The 19,135-nt window shown below is 43.1% G+C and overlaps 2 long non-coding RNA genes across 2 annotated transcripts; both read left to right on the forward strand.

Moving 5' to 3' along the window:
- The first annotated feature begins 9,389 nt into the window (after window positions 1-9,389).
- LOC123725260 (uncharacterized) lies at window positions 9,390-12,147 on the forward strand. Its single transcript, XR_006757764.1, has 5 exons — window positions 9,390-9,624; window positions 9,723-9,787; window positions 10,512-10,557; window positions 10,904-11,400; window positions 12,061-12,147. It is a non-coding gene; the product is annotated as an uncharacterized lncRNA (long non-coding RNA).
- Window positions 12,148-16,117: 3,970 nt separating this feature from the next.
- On the forward strand, window positions 16,118-17,393 carry LOC123725261 (uncharacterized). Its single transcript, XR_006757765.1, has 3 exons — window positions 16,118-16,383; window positions 16,539-16,715; window positions 16,837-17,393. It is a non-coding gene; the product is annotated as an uncharacterized lncRNA (long non-coding RNA).
- Window positions 17,394-19,135: the final 1,742 nt, after the last annotated feature.

Consider the following 19,135-nt stretch of genomic DNA (forward strand, 5'->3'; position numbering starts at 1 on the left):
ACTACAGGTCTCACTGACACTAGAACACTACAGGTCTCACTGACACTAGAGCACTACAGGTCTCACTGACACCAGAGCTCTACAGGTCTCACTGACACCAGAGCACTACAGGTCTCACTGACACTAGAACACTACAGGTCTCACTGACACTAGAACACTACAGGTCTCACTGACACCAGAACACTACAGGTCTCACTGACACCAGAACTCTACAGGTCTCACTGACACCAGCACACTACAGGTCTCACTGACACTAGAACAATACAGGTCTCACTGACACCAGAACACTACAGGTCTCACTGACACCAGAGCACTACAGGTCTCACTGACACCAGAACACTTCAGGTCTCACTGACACCAGAGCACTACAGGTCTCACTGACACCAGAACACTACAGGTCTCACTGACACCAGAACACTACAGGTCTCACTGACACTAGAACACTACAGGTCTCACTGACACCAGAGCACTACATGTCTCACTGACACTAGAACACTACAGGTCTCACTGACACTAGAACACTACAGGTCTCACTGACACCAGAACACTACAGGTCTCACTGACACTAGAACACTACAGGTCTCACTGACACCAGAACACTACAGGTCTCACTGACACCAGAACACTACAGGTCCCACTGACACCAGAACACTACAGGTCTCACTGACGCTAGAACACTACAGGTCTCACTGACACCAGAACACTACAGGTCTCACTGACACCAGAGCACTACAGGTCTCACTGACACCAGAACACTACAGGTCTCACTGACACCAGAACACTACAGGTCTCACTGACACCAGAACACTACAGGTCTCACTGACACCAGAACACTACAGGTCTCACTGACACCAGAACACTACAGGTCTCACTGACACCAGAACACTACAGGTCTCACTGACACTAGAACACTACAGGTCTCCCTGACACCAGAACACTACAGGTCTCACTGACACCAGAGCACTACAGGTCCCACTGACACCAGAACACTACAGGTCTCACTGACACTAGAACACTACAGGTCTCACTGACACTAGAACACTACAGGTCTCACTGACACCAGAGCACTACAGGTCTCACTGACACCAGAGCACTACAGGTCTCACTGATACCAGAACTCTACAGGTCTCACTGACGCTAGAACACTACAGGTCTCACTGACACTAGAACACTACAGGTCTCACTGACACCAGAACACTACAGGTCTCACTGACACTAGAACACTACAGGTCTCACTGACACTAGAGCACTACAGGTCTCACTGACACCAGAACACTACAGGTCTCACTGACACCAGAACACTACAGGTCTCACTGACACCAGAACACTACAGGTCTCACTGACGCTAGAACACTACAGGTCTCACTGACACCAGAACACTACAGGTCTCACTGACACCAGAGCACTACAGGTCTCACTGACACCAGAACACTACAGGTCTCACTGACGCCAGAACACTACAGGTCTCACTGACACTAGAACACTACAGGTCTCACTGACACCAGAACACTACAGGTCTCACTGACACCAGAACACTACAGGTCTCACTGACACCAGAACACTACAGGTCTCACTGACGCCAGAACACTACAGGTCTCACTGACACCAGAACACTACAGGTCTCACTGACACCAGAACACTACAGGTCTCACTGACGCCAGAACACTACAGGTCTCATTGACACTAGAACACTACAGGTCTCACTGGCACCAGAACACTACAGGTCTCACTGACACCAGAACACTACAGGTCTCACTGACACCAGAACACTACAGGTCTCACTGACACCAGAACACTACAGGTCTCACTGACACCAGAACACTACAGGTCTCACTGACACTAGAACACTACAGGTCTCACTGACACCAGAACACTACAGGTCTCACTGACACCAGAACAGTACAGGTCCCACTGACACCAGAACACTACAGGTCTCACTGACACCAGACCACTACAGGTCTCACTGACACCAGAGCACTACAGGTCTCACTGACACCAGAACTCTACAGGTCTCACTGACGCTAGAACACTACAGGTCTCACTGACACCAGAACACTACAGGTCCTACTGACACCAGAACACTACAGGTCTCACTGACACCAGAACACTACAGGTCTCACTGACACTAGAGCACTACAGGTCTCACTGACACCAGAGCACTACAGGTCTCACTGACACTAGAACACTACAGGTCCCACTGACACCAGAACACTACACGTCCCACTGACACCAGAACATTACAGGTCTCACTGACACTAGAACACTTCAGGTCTCACTGACACCAGAACACTACAGGTCTCACTGACGCCAGAACACTACAGGTCTCACTGACACTAGAACACTACAGGTCTCATTGACACTAGAGCATTACAGGTCTCACTGACCCCAGAGCTCTACAGGTCTCACTGACACCAGAGCACTACAGGTCTCACTGACACTAGAACACTACAGGTCTCACTGACACTAGAACACTACAGGTCTCACTGACACCAGAACACTACAGGTCTCACTGACACCAGAACTCTACAGGTCTCACTGACACCAGCACACTACAGGTCTCACTGACGCTAGAACAATACAGGTCTCACTGACACCAGAACACTACAGGTCTCACTGACACCAGAGCACTACAGGTCTCACTGACACCAGAACACTACAGGTCTCACTGACACCAGAGCACTACAGGTCTCACTGACACCAGAACACTACAGGTCTCACTGACACTAGAGCACTACAGGTCTCACTGACACCAGAGCTCTATAGGTCTCACTGACACCAGAACACTACAGGTCCCACTGACACCAGAACACTACACGTCCCACTGACACCAGAACATTACAGGTCTCACTGACACTAGAACACTTCAGGTCTCACTGACACCAGAACACTACAGGTCTCACTGACGCCAGAACACTACAGGTCTCACTGACACTAGAACACTACAGGTCTCATTGACACTAGAGCATTACAGGTCTCACTGACACCAGAGCTCTACAGGTCTCACTGACACCAGAGCACTACAGGTCTCACTGACACTAGAACACTACAGGTCTCACTGACACTAGAACACTACAGGTCTCACTGACACCAGAACACTACAGGTCTCACTGACACCAGAACTCTACAGGTCTCACTGACACCAGCACATTACAGGTCTCACTGACGCTAGAACAATACAGGTCTTACTGACACCAGAACACTACAGGTCTCACTGAAACCAGAGCACTACAGGTCCCACTGACACCAGAACACAACAGGTCTCACTGACACCAGAACACTACAGGTCTCATTGACACTAGAACACTACAGGTCTCACTGACACCAGAACACTACAGGTCTCACTAACACCAGAACACTACAGGTCTCACTGACACCAGAACACTACAGGTCTCACTGACACCAGAACACTACAGGTCTCACTGACACCAGAACACTACAGGTCTCACTGACACCAGAACACTACAGGTCTCATTGACACTAGAACACTACAGGTCTCACTGACACCAGAACACTACAGGTCTCACTGACACCAGAGCAGTACAGGTCCCACTGACACCAGAACACTACAGGTCTCACTGACACTGGAACACTACAGGTCTCAATGACAGTAGAACACTACAGGTCTCACTGACACCAGAGCACTACAGGTCTCACTGACACCAGAGCACTACAGGTCTCACTGATACCAGAACTCTACAGGTCTCACTGACGCTAGAACACTACAGGTCTCATTGACACTAGAACACTACAGGTCTCACTGACACTAGAACACTACAGGTCTCATTGACACCAGAACACTACAGGTTTCATTGACACTAGAACACTACAGGTCTCACTGACACCAGAACACTACAGGTCTCATTGACACTAGAACACTACAGGTCTCACTGACACCAGAGCACTACAGGTCTCATTGACACTAGAACACGACAGGTCTCACTGACACCAGAACACTACAGGTCTCACTGACACTAGAACACTACAGGTCTCACTGACACCAGAGCACTACAGGTCTCACTGACACTAGACCACTACAGGTCTCACTGACACTAGAACACTACAGGTCTCACTGACACCAGAACACTACAGGTCTCACTGACACCAGAACACTACAGGTCTCACTGACACCAGAACATTACAGGTCTCACTGACGCTAGAACACTACAGGTCTTACTGACACCAGAACACTATAGGTCTCACTGAAACCAGAGCACTACAGGTCTCACTGACACCAGAACACTACAGGTCTCACTGACGCCAGAACACTACAGGTCTTATTGACACTAGAACACTACAGGTCTCACTGACACCAGAACACTACAGGTCTGACTGACACCAGAACACTACAGGTCTCACTGACACCAGAACACTACAGGTCTCACTGACACCAGAACACTACAGGTCTCACTGACACCAGAACACTACAGGTCTCATTGACACTAGAACACTACAGTTCTCACTGACACCAGAACACTACAGGTCTCACTGACACCAGAGCAGTACAGGTCCCACTGACACCAGAACACTACAGGTCTCACTGACACCAGACCACTACAGGTCTCACTGACACCAGAGCACTACAGGTCTCACTGATACCAGAACTCTACAGGTCTCACTGACGCTAGAACACTACAGGTCTCATTGACACTAGAACACTACAGGTCCTACTGACACCAGAACACTACAGGTCTCACTGACACTAGAACACTACAGGTCTCACTGATACCAGAACACTACAGGTCTCATTGACACTAGAGCACTACAGGTCTCACTGACTCCAGAACACTACAGGTCTCACCCATCCCTTTAGGAATAGATATGATGGTTAATAGCACCATCCATTAAGTGACTATATACCAGGATCATCTGCCTGTTGCAGGCACCTAATGATTTGGTAAGTCAATTTACCATTTATATCATAGACTTTAAAACAATTGTACTTTAACTTCACTTTAATGATGTTGACCAAGTTCTTCAGTATTTGTACATTTATTTGTAATTAAACAAAAATGTTAGTTGAATCCAAGACAGCGGTTTACACAGTGATAAAGTGTGAAGTGGCGAACCAATTGTTTTGGGGGGGGTGAATACTTCATATGATATAAAATATATGTCGAACTCTGTTCTCTGTTTAGTATATCCATTTCCAACTCAATGTCATTGTAATCATAATGGCATCTCTCATTCATGTCATAAATTGTCATATTTTACGATTGTCTATAATTCTGCTATAGACTATTCTAGATGTTCATTACTGTAAATATGGTCAGTCTCATGTTGAGTTACACACTGGACTATGAAGGGTCGTTTCATATGATTTCAACCCTTTCTGACTTCATCCCTTTTGATTTGAACAAATCCTTCCATACATGTTGTCCCATGGTAGAAGTGGTCAGAAAGTTACTTTTTAGACCTGAATAGCCATTTTGCATACCCCACCCTACAATGAGACAGCCATGTCTTCATCACTGAAAAATATAAACGGTTGACTTTGATATCATTTGAAATGTGGTCAAACTATTTTATCATTTCTTGAAAAAATGTCAAATACATGAGAAAACAGTTTGACAACAGTGTTTGTAAGCTTTCAAATAATTTCTAAATCAACAATTTATTTTTTCCAGTGATGAAGACACGGTTGTCCCATGGTAGGGTGGGTTATGCAAAATGGGTCAACTTTGAGCATCTCTATGAATGTTTTGTCACTTTCTGACCACTTCTACCGTGGGCAAACATGTATGGAAGGTTTAGTTCAAATGAAAAGTGGTGCAGTCAGAAAGGGGTTGAAATCATATGGAACCACCTTAAAGGCTTTGGCAGTGGGAGCAATGATAACCAAAAGTCAATATGCGAACACATAACAAAGTGCAATAGAGTTGCTATATTCTCTCAGATACTGTATTGTGCTGGTTAATAGCTGCTTAGAAAACTGTCCTTTGGAAAGTGTTTGTCCAAATGTAAAGCGTGTACAATGATTGATAGGGTTTACACAGAATAACTTTTTGCCCTACAAAATACGATCTTCAAATATTACATTTCAAAGATGTATATAAAACACCAGAGTAAAAGTTTGAGTGCAGGTCTTACTGTTATTGATGTTTATTTCAGAGCTGTGATGAACTTCTGTAAGAAACTCTTCCATCTCCTTCCCAGTGTGTCTCTACTAAGCTGTGCCTCTCCCCAGGACCCAGGTAAACAGCTGGCCACAGCACTGCACTGCACTCACACTCACACTCAATTACACACACAACTGATCAATAACAAGCCATATGCTGCCAATTTTCGGGGAGAAATACTGTATCTGGAAGAGAGTGAAGATATGAATGGAGATATGGAAGATAAGTACGACCAACAACGATTGAGAAAATAAAAAGTGCCTGCTGACAGTGGTCCGTGTGCCCTATGTACACCAGAGTGTTCCAGCGTGAGCTTGTGGGGGAAGATGGCTGACTTTACAGGGGATTGCAGCTACTGGCAGCTGAGTCCTGACCTCTCAATCCCTGCCCTGGAGGAGCTCAGTGTGTGTGTCCACCTCAAACAGCACATGAATACACCGGCCTGGACAGCCTTCATGTACCGCCACCCTGACGGGCTGCAGGCTGAGCTGGGCCTGGCGGGTCAGGAGGGCCTGGTCCACACCTGGCTGTTTGGGATGAGGTGGTCAGCCCCCCTCCACCTCCCCCTGAGCCACTGGACCTACATCTGTATAACCTGGTCTGGGGCATCTCACCAGCCAGCCCTCTACGTCAATGGGACCAGTGTGGATGTTACAGCCCATGCTAAGGAATCCCCCCTGTCCCCCTCCTGCTGCAGGCTGGCCGCGCACGGGACGCTCACCCTGGACGTCTGTCTCTGTTCCGCATGTGGGGACATGTGGGGACCCCTGAACAGGTGTCTGACCTGAGCTGCACAGAGGGGATGAGGTGCGCTCGGATTCTGTCGACTGGCTTACCCTGAGGTGTCCTCCAGTCCCAGACTCCCGTCTACAGTGTGGTGAGCCAGGAGACCATTTATATTTGATATAGATTTTGATTGTCTGTACATTTATTTTGAATGTAATTCTCTATGGAAAAACTGATTGGTGTCAGCTATGAGCAGCCATTTTGTATTTCTCCGGTGTCCTCTGCTGTTCCTGTTATGTATCTGGACCCAAGTTCAAATATTGATCTCGTATCCAATGGTGCAAACACAGGGTGCATCATTAAACATGTGTTAAACATCCATCTCAAAGCTCTCTGCAGTTACTTTCAGGTCGTTAGATTCAGTAGATATGTAGATGATAAGTAGTCACAAATCAGAAGGTATATGGTCTAAACACCAAAGCTATGTTTTGTATCTTATACATTGCTTCTGATCTATTACATAATTTTCATAATTTCTGTCAGCCTGGTCTCTGTTTGAAGTTAAAGTCAAGATTGCCATCATCCGCTACGATGGAAACAGTACAGATAAATACAAAGCCAGAGACCTCGCACATCAATGGGTAAGCTACTGGGTCACATTTCACTTCCTGTTGCACAGTGTTTAGAATGATTCCAATATTACTCTCCATATGTAATGTTCTCTATTTTGATGGATCCATTACCTTTATCTACTTGCAGCTCAGACAAATATTACCATCCAACAAATATTACCTTCCAACAAATATTACTATCCAACAAATATTACCTTCCAACAAATATTACCATCCAACAAATATTACCATCCAACAAATATTACTATCCAACAAATATTACCATCCAACAAATATTACCTTCCAACAAATATTACCATCCAACAAATATTACTATCCGACAAATATTACCATCCAACAAATATTACCTTCCAACAAATATTACTATCCAACAAATATTACCTTCCAACAATTATTACTATCGAACAAATATTACTATCCAACAAATATTACCATCCAACAAATATTACCTTCCAACAAATATTACCATCCAACAAATATTACCTTCCAACAAATATTACCATCCAACAAATATTACCATCCAACAAATATTACCTTCCAACAAATATTACCATCCAACAAATATTACCTTCCAACAAATATTACTTGTACAGAGTCTCTGTGTCTGTGTCAACCGGGTTTACACATTTATTACACATTTATTACAGGTTTATCATGGATTTATGTATGCAATATAAGTTAACCATCTCTTCTTCTCATTTGTAATCTCTAATGCAGGCCATATCACACGCTTGACAGTGTTGGTGAGACATACGAGGAAGAGGTCCAGGTAAGTGTTGAACTCGATGGAATGATGATACTACAATATACAGTAACAACAATAACGTGATAGTTACAAAGTTAAACATTTATTCTGATGATGATCAGTGCACCTTTTTGAGCACAGATGATAGCATGTATTCCGATTTGAATTCCCCAGGACAAACCAAAATTGTGGGCTGAATTCAATGTTAACAAGTAAGAAATACTTTATTCTGGTGTTATTCACAAGTTTCACTTTTTGAAAATGGTCTCTATGACACTACTACAATTGGCAAAACATTTACAAAGAAATATACTCACTACCTCACATTTCCAGGAGCTGATTGAAGCTATATGTTTGGGACTAACAGGACTTGTGCTTGTTGTTGTTTAACCATTGTTGTATCACCACACAGCTGAGACTGCCTGGTCCACCTCAACGTGATCCCCAGCTCTGATGTCAGTACAGTGCAGAAACAGGTCTCTCTTTTGCTGAACACCCATCACAACTCTGGATATCTCACACTAATGGCTGACCCCCACAGCATCCAAGTGAACGCTGTAGGTAAGACACAAAGCATTTCAAAAGAAATCCCACCTTTGGAGAGAAAATAACGACTAAAGAGGAAAGGTTACTAAGTGATTAGGGCCCTGAGTTTTTCCTCCTGGTCAGGAGGACAAACTCCTGGTCTTATAGATGATCTAGACGTGTGATGTCAATGGTCTATGGTTCCACTGTGATGAGGAGAACCAATACAGGTCTATGTGGAGAGTGATTGTCTTTTTCCACAGAGGACTTCCCAGGAGCCACACACATTCCTCCCATTGACATAGTCACTGAAGCCTCTTCTGACACAACCACAGACCTTAGTGTCACGACTGGTGGCAAACTCTCAGGTTAGTGTGTTCCTCATCTGTTTCTGGAAACCATCCCTTCTTCCATCCACAACCAAACTAATTACTGCATGTGATACGATTTTTGACTTGAAATATAGTGGTTTTAAAATGTCTCCCGTCCACCAGATGTATATACCTTTTATTTTACCACGTCTAGACGGATTTTACGTACTGGATGCACATGTGCTTCGCTTTTCAACTAGCTAAAAGCTAGCTAGTTGGAGTCTGTGTGTCTGTACTATAGTTTGTACCACAGCACAGTAAAGCAAAACAAGAGTTGAAAATATTGAACTTGTGCGGTACACAGAATGCACGGCAGCCTAGTGCCTCACCCCCAATGTAGAGCTGCTCCACTGACAATGAATGACTTCCACCGGAACGCAACGAGTTCCATGCATCTGGTGGACATGAGGCGTAAACTGTCTTTCATTACAGACATATATTTTGAGGTTGATGCGAGCGTGACCCTTATTGGGTCCTGTGACGATCCGGGACAGACCATCAGTAACTGGGTATGTGTGCTGATAGGACAGCATTTCTTCATTCAAATGCTTGTCTTCCTGATTAATCCAGGTTACTAATTATTCTGCCTGTTCTCTGACACTTTCAGCTGCATGGCACTCTACCTGCTGAGATGTCTGTTCTGACCTTCCAGCTTTTGAGAAAGGCATACAGGTATGTATCAGTAAAACGCTCACTATATCCCGCAAATGGAATCATGGGAGATTTTGTCTGTCTCTTAATACAAATGTCTTAACCTCTACAGGATCGGTCGTCGTGTCGTCGTCCTCGTACGCCCCCCCCGGACAGTTGAGCTAATGTAGCTTAATGTGATTAGGATGCAAGTAACAACAACATTTCTCAGGACATAGACATATCTGATATGGGCAGAAAGCTTCAATTATTGTTAATCTAACTTCACTGGCCAATTTACACTAGCTATTACAGTGAAATAATACTATGCTATTGTTTGAGGAGAGTGCACAGTTATGAACTTGAAAATGTATCAATAAACCAATTAGGCACATTTAGCCAGAATTGATATGACATTTTTAACAGAAATTCAATGGTTCATTGGATCAGTCTAAAACTTTGCACATACACTGCTTGCATTTCAAAGATGATGGAACAAAAAACATTATCTTTTACCAGATCTAATGTGTTATATTCTCCTACATTCATTTCACGTTTTCACAAACTTCAAAGTGTTTCCTTTCAAATAGTATCAAGAATATGCATATCCTTGTTTCAGGTCCTGAGCTACAGGCAGTTAGATTTGGGTATATCATTTTAGGCAAAAATTTAAAAAAAGGGTCCTATGCTGAAGAGGTTTTTAAAGAATAAACAGATACAGTGAATACAAAGTCTCAGCTAAATCAGTAGGTGTTCTGTCTTTCAGTGTGCACCATCCATCTCCACGATCAAACACGGCTCATTCTGATAGGGTATGTATCGGCCAAGGACATACAAATGATTCTCCTGGTAGTTGAGGCAGCAAGAAATGTTTTTGTGAGAGGTTAACATATCCACATTGTAAAATGAAAATGACTTTAACCTGCCGGTATATTCAGGGTCTGTTAGCACTTAACACTGTCATTCTTTCTTGCAGCCTTCCTTGCTCAAAACGTCATAGAAAATAATCACAGAAACATATAAATAATACTAAAAGAGAGTCAGACATACACTGAGGACAACTAAACACCACATGTAATTTATAATAAAATTGAGTGAACAATATGTAACTATTTGTTTGGAGGATTTTAACTAAGAAGTTTCCTTATCCATCCACAGACACGGCTGCCTGTTCCGAGTGCGGGTGACAACGTCATCAAGTCAACAGGCGACAACGACAAGGATCCGCACCCTCCTGGAGAAGATATACACCAATGGCCTTATAACCATAGAAACCAAGTCCAAGGACATCAAGATCCGTCATATACGCAAGCTTTGTTTGAATGAAACAGGACCCATAAAACTGAAACTGGAAGGACTCTGGTACTGTCTAGAGAAAAAGAGGCTTGGGGTTGAAGAAAGAAAACGGTTGAAAATGGCTTTCCCTTTGATATGAATGATTTGAACTTATTTGATGTGAAAATATAACATTTGTCCCTATGGATTGTGCAGGTGTTGATGCCTTGTGTTCCTTGTTTGTCCCACCGCCAGGGAGTTGTCTGGAGCACCGTCACCAGACCAAAACATGGCCTGTTTGTGTGGCCGGTCACCTGGGCCCCCCAGACAGCCACACTGCCATGTCAGGGAGACCCCAGCAAGACAGCCAGTAGGCTCTGGTGAGACAAGCTGTCAAGTTGACATATTGTAGTCCATTATGATTATTTATGACAAATTACCAATGATGAAGGGCTCTTGTGGTCTCCAAAAAATGTTTTGTCTCTCGTGTCATCGCACAGTTTAATTTTAGAGTTCTATTGTTTCTGGCTCATTGATTTTATAGCCTATTTCATCTTGCTGTCAGAGACTGTGTGCTGTCTGAAACATACTGACCAAGCAGTCTCTCTTTAACACTGGAAGAAGGATATTTGCATTGAACGATTATAACCAAATCAATTTATGACTACATCTGGAACATGTCCTGCAATAAAAACATGAATCTGTTAGACATCATGAGCAGAGCTAATATTTAAGTAATTACCATGATACATTTTATTATGTGTGTTAAGCATGGAGCCTTATTGTTTGCGAGGGATGTGATATTGTTAGTCTCTGAGACACCTGTTCGCCTCCATTGAGATAAATATGTGATGGCTAACAACACTGGACTGTACAACTATTACTGAGCCTTCTAACATGCCTTGTGGATTGAATTACGAGGCAGCTAACACAAATATATTTCGTTCATTGACTTTAATCTTCCTGTCTCTTATCTGTTTGACCATGGACGGATGACTCCTGCCACATCTGGACCATGGGCGGATGACTCCTACATACAGTCTGTTGGGTGTACCAGTCAGTTGGGGCATCCCAGATCTGCACCAGTGCCCGTTCGTGGTTGAGACCTTTCCAGAACTAGACAACATTGATGTCACTCCTGGTGAGTTCCTCAATAGTTCTGCTACGTCCATTTAGAACACAACTTTACTGTCCATATGTCGTCCGAAATTTACATTTCATGCCAAAGAGACCCACGGTAAGCCTGATGTTTCGAATGGTTAAGACCACGCAAACCACGGTGTAAACTGAGGTTGCAAATGTTTGAACTACAATACTACCTCATTAAATTTACATGAGACCAGATAACGTGGAGGTCACGAGCCCCATGTTGAAATGGTTAATTTTCTACTACACCAGCCAAAATACAGCTCAGCCTCAATATGGCAAAATGGTATGAACTCTGAACTATCGATCACTACATAAAATAAGTGATTAAATCCTAGTCGTCACGGTTATCAGTCTGCAGCTGAGAACGTACGTGGCCTAGGACGAGGACACAGACAATCCTCTAAGAACTACAGGGTACTCCATTGTATCCACTCTAATCAACACTACGACCAGAAAGATTTTACAAAGGACAATGGCGATCTCTTGTATTTACATGAGCATAGCTTCTCAAGATACGATACAGACTCATTCCTTTGTCTCTCCTCCCCCCGCTCTTTCTTCCTCCACCCTTTGTGTAACCAGCTGTCATTTCGGGTTAGTCCACTAGGGACTTTTCATGGCATGATTAGTAATCAATGTATAATCTATCCTGTTGTATGTATGTTTGTAATTCTGTGTGATTATTTAGTTATTTAGTAAATAAATAATTAAGCCAATTTGTATATTGCTGATTCATTATGGAAACTAGGGTTCGTGCAGATAACCAAGAATTTTACGACGTTTGGAATGAGATTAATGAGGTAACAATTAATAATCATTTATGGAAGACTAATTGATAAGATGAAAATATCTGAAGAGTCGATTCGGGAAATAGAGACTCTATAAAAAAAATTCCCATGGTGCGCCGACTTCCTAGTTAATTAAAGTTTACATGATTAGTTTAATCACTGTCACGTCCTGACCAGCAAGTGGAGCTGGTGTAGTAGTTTGGGGGTCAGGACGTGGCAGTCTGGTGTGTGTCTTGTGACTCCTGATCAGGAACAGCTGGGAATCGTTGTTCCTGATTGGGAGTCACATATGTAGGAGTTGTTTGTCACTGGGGTTTGTGGGTAATTGTTTCTTGTTTAGTGTGTTTGCACCTGACAGGACTGTTGGCTGTCAGTTTCCTTGTTTTGTTTGTTATAGTGTTCTTTCTAATTAAATTGAAAGATGAATACTAACTCCGCTGCATTTTGGTCCATTCCTGAAGACAGCCCTTACAATCACGTAGTAATAATAATTACACAGAGAATTGATTTGATAAAATAACAATCTTCACATTAAGGATACTAAAGACACGACAACAGTTATACTGCACTCTAACTGCAATCCATTTTCGTAAGGGTGACAATAAATCAATTGAACAACCACTTGTAAAATGATCAATCAAACCCATATTTTACTGCCTGATCCAATTATATTTTCTCTTGAAGCTTGGTAAGGAGGTGCAGTGTGTCTACTGGGACTTCAATCAAAATGGTGGGTCCCATTATAAATCACTGAATAATTATCAAACAAATCAAATCAGAACATTTTTGAAAGAGTATACTTCGAGTTGATTTGTATGTGTGTTATATCAGAGGTAGATGGAGTATTTTGTTTATATTACTACAGATGGAAAGGGAGGATGGGAACGGCATGGATGCAGGAAGCACAACACCCGTGCTTACTATAGCACATGCCTGTGTGACCACCTCACTCATTTTGGAGTACTTCTGGTAAAGGCCAGTCACCTTACAAAACTTTACAGAAGCTTTGTTGTCACTATGATGTCATTCTCTACCCCACTGTCCTCACTTGTATTGTAGGACGTATCCAGGACACCAATCGACATACCAAATGAGGAAATTCTGACCATCATAACTTATCTTGGCTGTGGTGTATCCTCTCTCTTCCTGGGAATCACTGTGTTGACATGCACAGCGTCTGAGTATGAATCAATCCAGTTAAATACTGTACACCCGGCACCTTCCGTTTTTTAGTGTTACCGTCTTCCTGTTTTCACACTATCATCTTTTCGTCTTTTGTAAAGTAACTTATTCTTTCCACAGCCTCCTCCTTTTTTCATACACTTTATACAATCTACTTGATTCTTGCCCTCTCTACTTTCTCTCTGTCTCACATCCCCCCCATCTTCCCTCACAGGAAGCTCCGCAGAGACTATCCATCCAAGATCCTCATCAACTTGTCTCTGGCGCTGCTGGAGCTCAACATGGTTTTCCTGGTCAACTCCTGGCTCTCTTCCTTTGGCAACTGTGGGCTCTGTGTGGCGGTGGCTTCCACACTGCACTACTTCCTGCTGGCCTCTTTCACCTGGATGGGCCTGGAGGCTGTGCACATGTACTTTGCCTTGGTCAAAGTCTTCAATGTTTATGTACCCTCCTACATTCTAAAGCTCTGCGCCCTGGGATGGGGTGAGTCAACCTCTCAGTTCATTTAGAACATCAGTCAAATTTTTTATATATATTGTTTTTACTAGTTATGAGTATTCCCCGTTACTTTTATAAATTGAACCATATCACCTCTTCTCCTTCTCCATCTTCCTACCCTCTTGCAGGAATCCCTCTGGTTATGTGTTGCCTTGTTCTGGTTGTGAAGAGAGGGTAGGAATTCTTATGGCAGTTCCCTCGGCAGTGAGTCCATGGAACCACTGGATAACTCCGAGGCATTGTGGGTATTAGATTCATCCAGCGGTAGTTTATCGTTCCTGGTCATTAGATGATCAGCACTTTTTTTTATGACACTGAATGACATGTATCTGACACTCTCAATGTCAACTCAAGTCAAAACTTTATACAGTTAAATTGAGCTACATGTAGATGATGGATGACCATTGTGTGGTATTAGTGTCTGTATAGTATATCTGTGTTTTGTAGATTCTGGACTGAGGTTGTTATTCAGATGCGTACATAAATCCTACTCTCTCCTATTATCAGCTGCTAGATCCAAGATGAAGTGGCTTTCTATGTGTCTGTGGTGGGCTACATTCTGCTGGTGCTGCTGTGCAACATGGTTACCTTCGTTGTGGTCCTGGTCCAGATCCGCCACATGCGGGTCAATCAGCCAGCCGGCATCCACAGCGGACTCCTTCTGCAGGACCTGAAGGGGGTGTCCAGTCTCACCTTCCTGCTGGGTCTCACCTGGACTGTGGCTTTATTCGCCTGGGGGGCAGCCAAGGTTCCTCTCCTCTACGTCTTCTGTGTCCTGAACGGTCTGCAAGGTAAGTGACTGCTGCCAAGCAACAGGCATTCATCTGTTTAAGTCATAGGGTATAGGGTATAACCTGATGCCAGTTCATCCCTTTAACCTTTTACTGCAGTGGGCTAAATCAGGGTCACACAGAGTGATTCTTGGTAGTCTTAAACAAATCTACTTTGAAACAAAAGTATACACCTCACACACATATACGATGTCAGATATAGAGTTGAAATGTATAAAATTTTGAGTTTGCGTCCCAATATTACACTTTATATGCTATACATCACAGAAGACTGAACTATAACTGTCACAAGCGTCGTTAAGGACAGACCAAGGTGCAAAAAAAGAAAAAACAAACGACAGCAAACAGTTTCGTAAAGGTTCACAGACTATAACGGAAAATAACCACCCACAAAACCCAAAGGAAAACAGGCTGCCTAAGTATGGCTTCCAATCAGAGACAACAAAAGACACCTGCCTCTGATTGGAAACCATACTCGGCCAAACCTGGAAAACGGAACATAGAAAATTAAAACTAGAACCAAAATCCCCTAGACCAAAAACCCCCAAATAATCTTTCTTAATTATGCAATTATGAAAAATATTAATATTGTTATTCAGATGCGTACATAAATCCTTCTCTCTCCTATTATCAGCTGCTGGATCCAAGATGAAGTGGCATTCCACCCATGAGGCCAAAGAGGGTGCTTTTGTTAATCAAATCAAATCAAATTTTATTTGTCACATACACGTGTTTAGCGGATGTTATTGCGGGTGTAGCGAAATGCTTGTATTTGACTACAGGAAAGGGCTACGTCATAGTGTATTGGGTAAACAGGGTATAACCTAACATCAGTCTCACCACTGTGTTTCAGGGTTCTTTATATTTCTGTTCCACTGTCTGATGAAGGAGAATGTGAGGAAACAATGGAGAATCCATTTGTGCTTTGGCAGCTTTAGACTCCAAGAATACTCTGGTATTTACAACCACATATCAATATACCTTCCTACCACCCAAATTAGAAATGAAATTATTCAGTTTGACCATTGTCATATTAAATTAAATATATACAAAAAAATAAATGTTGACGTGAAAATAAAAAGTTATAAATGTATAACTTGTCTTGTTCAGAATGGAGCCATACTGCCACAGTTGGAGCCAAATCCAGGCCTAGCCCTCTGGTGCGCATGCCCTCAGTGAGGTCCATCAAGTCCAGTGCCACAGATAGCACCTCAGCCTTCTCCGACTCCAGTCAACGATAAGTCTCCATCAGAAGACCTAACTTGGGTGAGATCCCATTTTTTCCAAGTAAGAATCATTCTGATTTATCATTATTCTATGACTCATATTAGGACATTATCATGAGTGATTAGAGAGAAGGTGCTTATGGTGTAAATATATGTTCTTCTTGTTTCGCCCTGGTTGGCAGACCTCGTGTATGAGAATTGTTTGGCACTACCACGTGTCCAACGCAACCACACTCCTCTTCCTCACAAGAGCGCCTCTTTCCCAGCGGAGGGGAACTACGAGGGGCCCACTTGGCAAGATGGATCTCACCCAAGACATTGGCTACCCATCCCTTAACACCTTTCAAAATCAGCAAGGAGGAACACCTTTTAATTTGTGCTAAATGAATGAATAGAAAAACAAAGATTGTACGTCAACTTGTGCAGTCAGCGTGTACAATCTGAAATATCAGACATAGCTTGCTTCTGTGTAACATGGCAGCTTGTGCTTTGACTCAATCTTAATGGGAGATAAACACACTTGTCAAGGAAGTCTCCCTAAGAGAGTAGCATATGCACAGTATGATAAAGCAAAAATGATTTGGGTCATAATATGAATTATGTTTTTAATTTCTTCTTACATTGGAACACATAAAAATGCAGTTATATCTGATGAGTGATGTCCTGATGTTCATCCTTACTGATCTATTCATTGTACTTAAGGTGTGACAAATTAGACTAGTCTGTAAACGTGTGTAAAACTGACAATAAATGACATAGACTGCAATCATTTTTTAAATATCAGTATTTGTGTCAGCATCAAAGTATTATGTGAGATGAAAAATACAAGTATGTGCCTGAAAATTTGGGATGGGAGCACTGACACCAGTTATTTTGTTGATTTGTGGTGAACGGGTTGGTGCTCTCTACTGCCCCCTGCTGCTACATTAAATATCTACATGGGCAAATATGATCTATTAGCCTATTTTGACAAGATATTCGCCTGACCACACTAACAATGGAAATACATGTCCTCAAGGATGGATGGCAGACGTGATCAGGTGGAACCATTCTTGCACAGATGAGACAATGAGCCAGGCATTTCCACTCAACACCAATGTGGATGAGCATTAGAGGGAGAAAGAGAGAGACACAGCTGCATGTGAGCTCTCACATTTTTCTACGTGTTTTTTTACAAAAGGATAGATTTGGAGTTAGCTAAACTTGGATGTTTTGGCAGGGACATATACAGGATGCTACCCTCCACAGGATGGCATTCACTCCAGGTCAAAATTCCAAACCTACAACCTAATTTTGGACAAAATTACCTGGATGGATTACTGCTACCAAGGATTCCTTTTTACAAGCTATACGGAGGGTGCTCTAGCAAGCAAACAGCAGAGACCTGAGGACACCACCCAACCTGAAACTGAGTGAGTAGTTGGAGTAGCAGAGCCCTCCAACTCTCAGAGCCAGGAAGCAGGGGTGAAGGTAGCAGATGACCCAGGGGTGGAACCAGAGACCTCTGAGGACTCAGAAGTAGGTTCCACTGACAGCAGCCTGACAGGAAGTGATGAAGAGGACACGTAGAGAGATGTCTGTCTACACCCCCCTTGTTAAGGATATACAAAGGACACTGCTAAACTGCCCCACACCTCCCAGTTTGATTGGTGGAACGTGACACACTGAGGATGGAGGAATTGAACTGTTGCCATGGAAGTACTCTGTTCTTGAATACTTGGCGATTTTAATTTAAAAAAAAGTGATTTAGATATTTTGAATTATTTCCCTTAAAAACACATAAAAAATGTACAAAATCGCTTTAATGTTTTTTATACTAAGAATTTGTGTAATGAACTAAATGATCTTGGTCTTGATATGAGTCATCTGGAATGGAAACACAATTAGGGACTAAGCCTTGGAGAAGTGTAAAACTGAAAGGGTTTACATCCGTGTTTCTCATTGGCTCTCTCGTAGTGGACTCGATTTCAACCTTAAAGCTGGAACTCAAGTGTCTGTCTTGTCATATGATTTATTTTGAGATGGAAAATCAATTTGACAATTTACCAATGGCAACCATGCATGATATTGTTTCATCTTTCACCTCTATTATTGATTGCTGTGTAGATGTTGCCATAAGGCAGCAGATTGGTTTTGTTTGTGTGAAAAAGTAACCACACATTAGAGCCACTGGGCACAGACGTCTATTCCAAGTTGATTCAACCAGCGTGTGCCCAGTGGGAGAGTTGTGGAATGTTCGAAAATGCAGCAAAGACTGGGGAAGTAGTGGGAAGTGTTTCTGGCAGTGTGGACGTTTCAACCAGTGTGGACGTTTCAGCCTGTGCAGTGTGGACGTTTCAACCAGTGTGGACGTTTCAGCCTGTGCAGTGTGGACGTTTCAACCAGTGTGAACGTTTCAGCCTGTGCAGTGTGGACGTTTCAGCCTGTGCAGTGTGGACGTTTCAGCCTGTGCAGTGTAGAAGTTTCAGCGTGTGCAGTGTG

This window comes from Salmo salar, chromosome ssa11 (assembly GCF_905237065.1).
Source record: "Salmo salar chromosome ssa11, Ssal_v3.1, whole genome shotgun sequence".
NCBI lineage: Eukaryota > Metazoa > Chordata > Actinopteri > Salmoniformes > Salmonidae > Salmo > Salmo salar.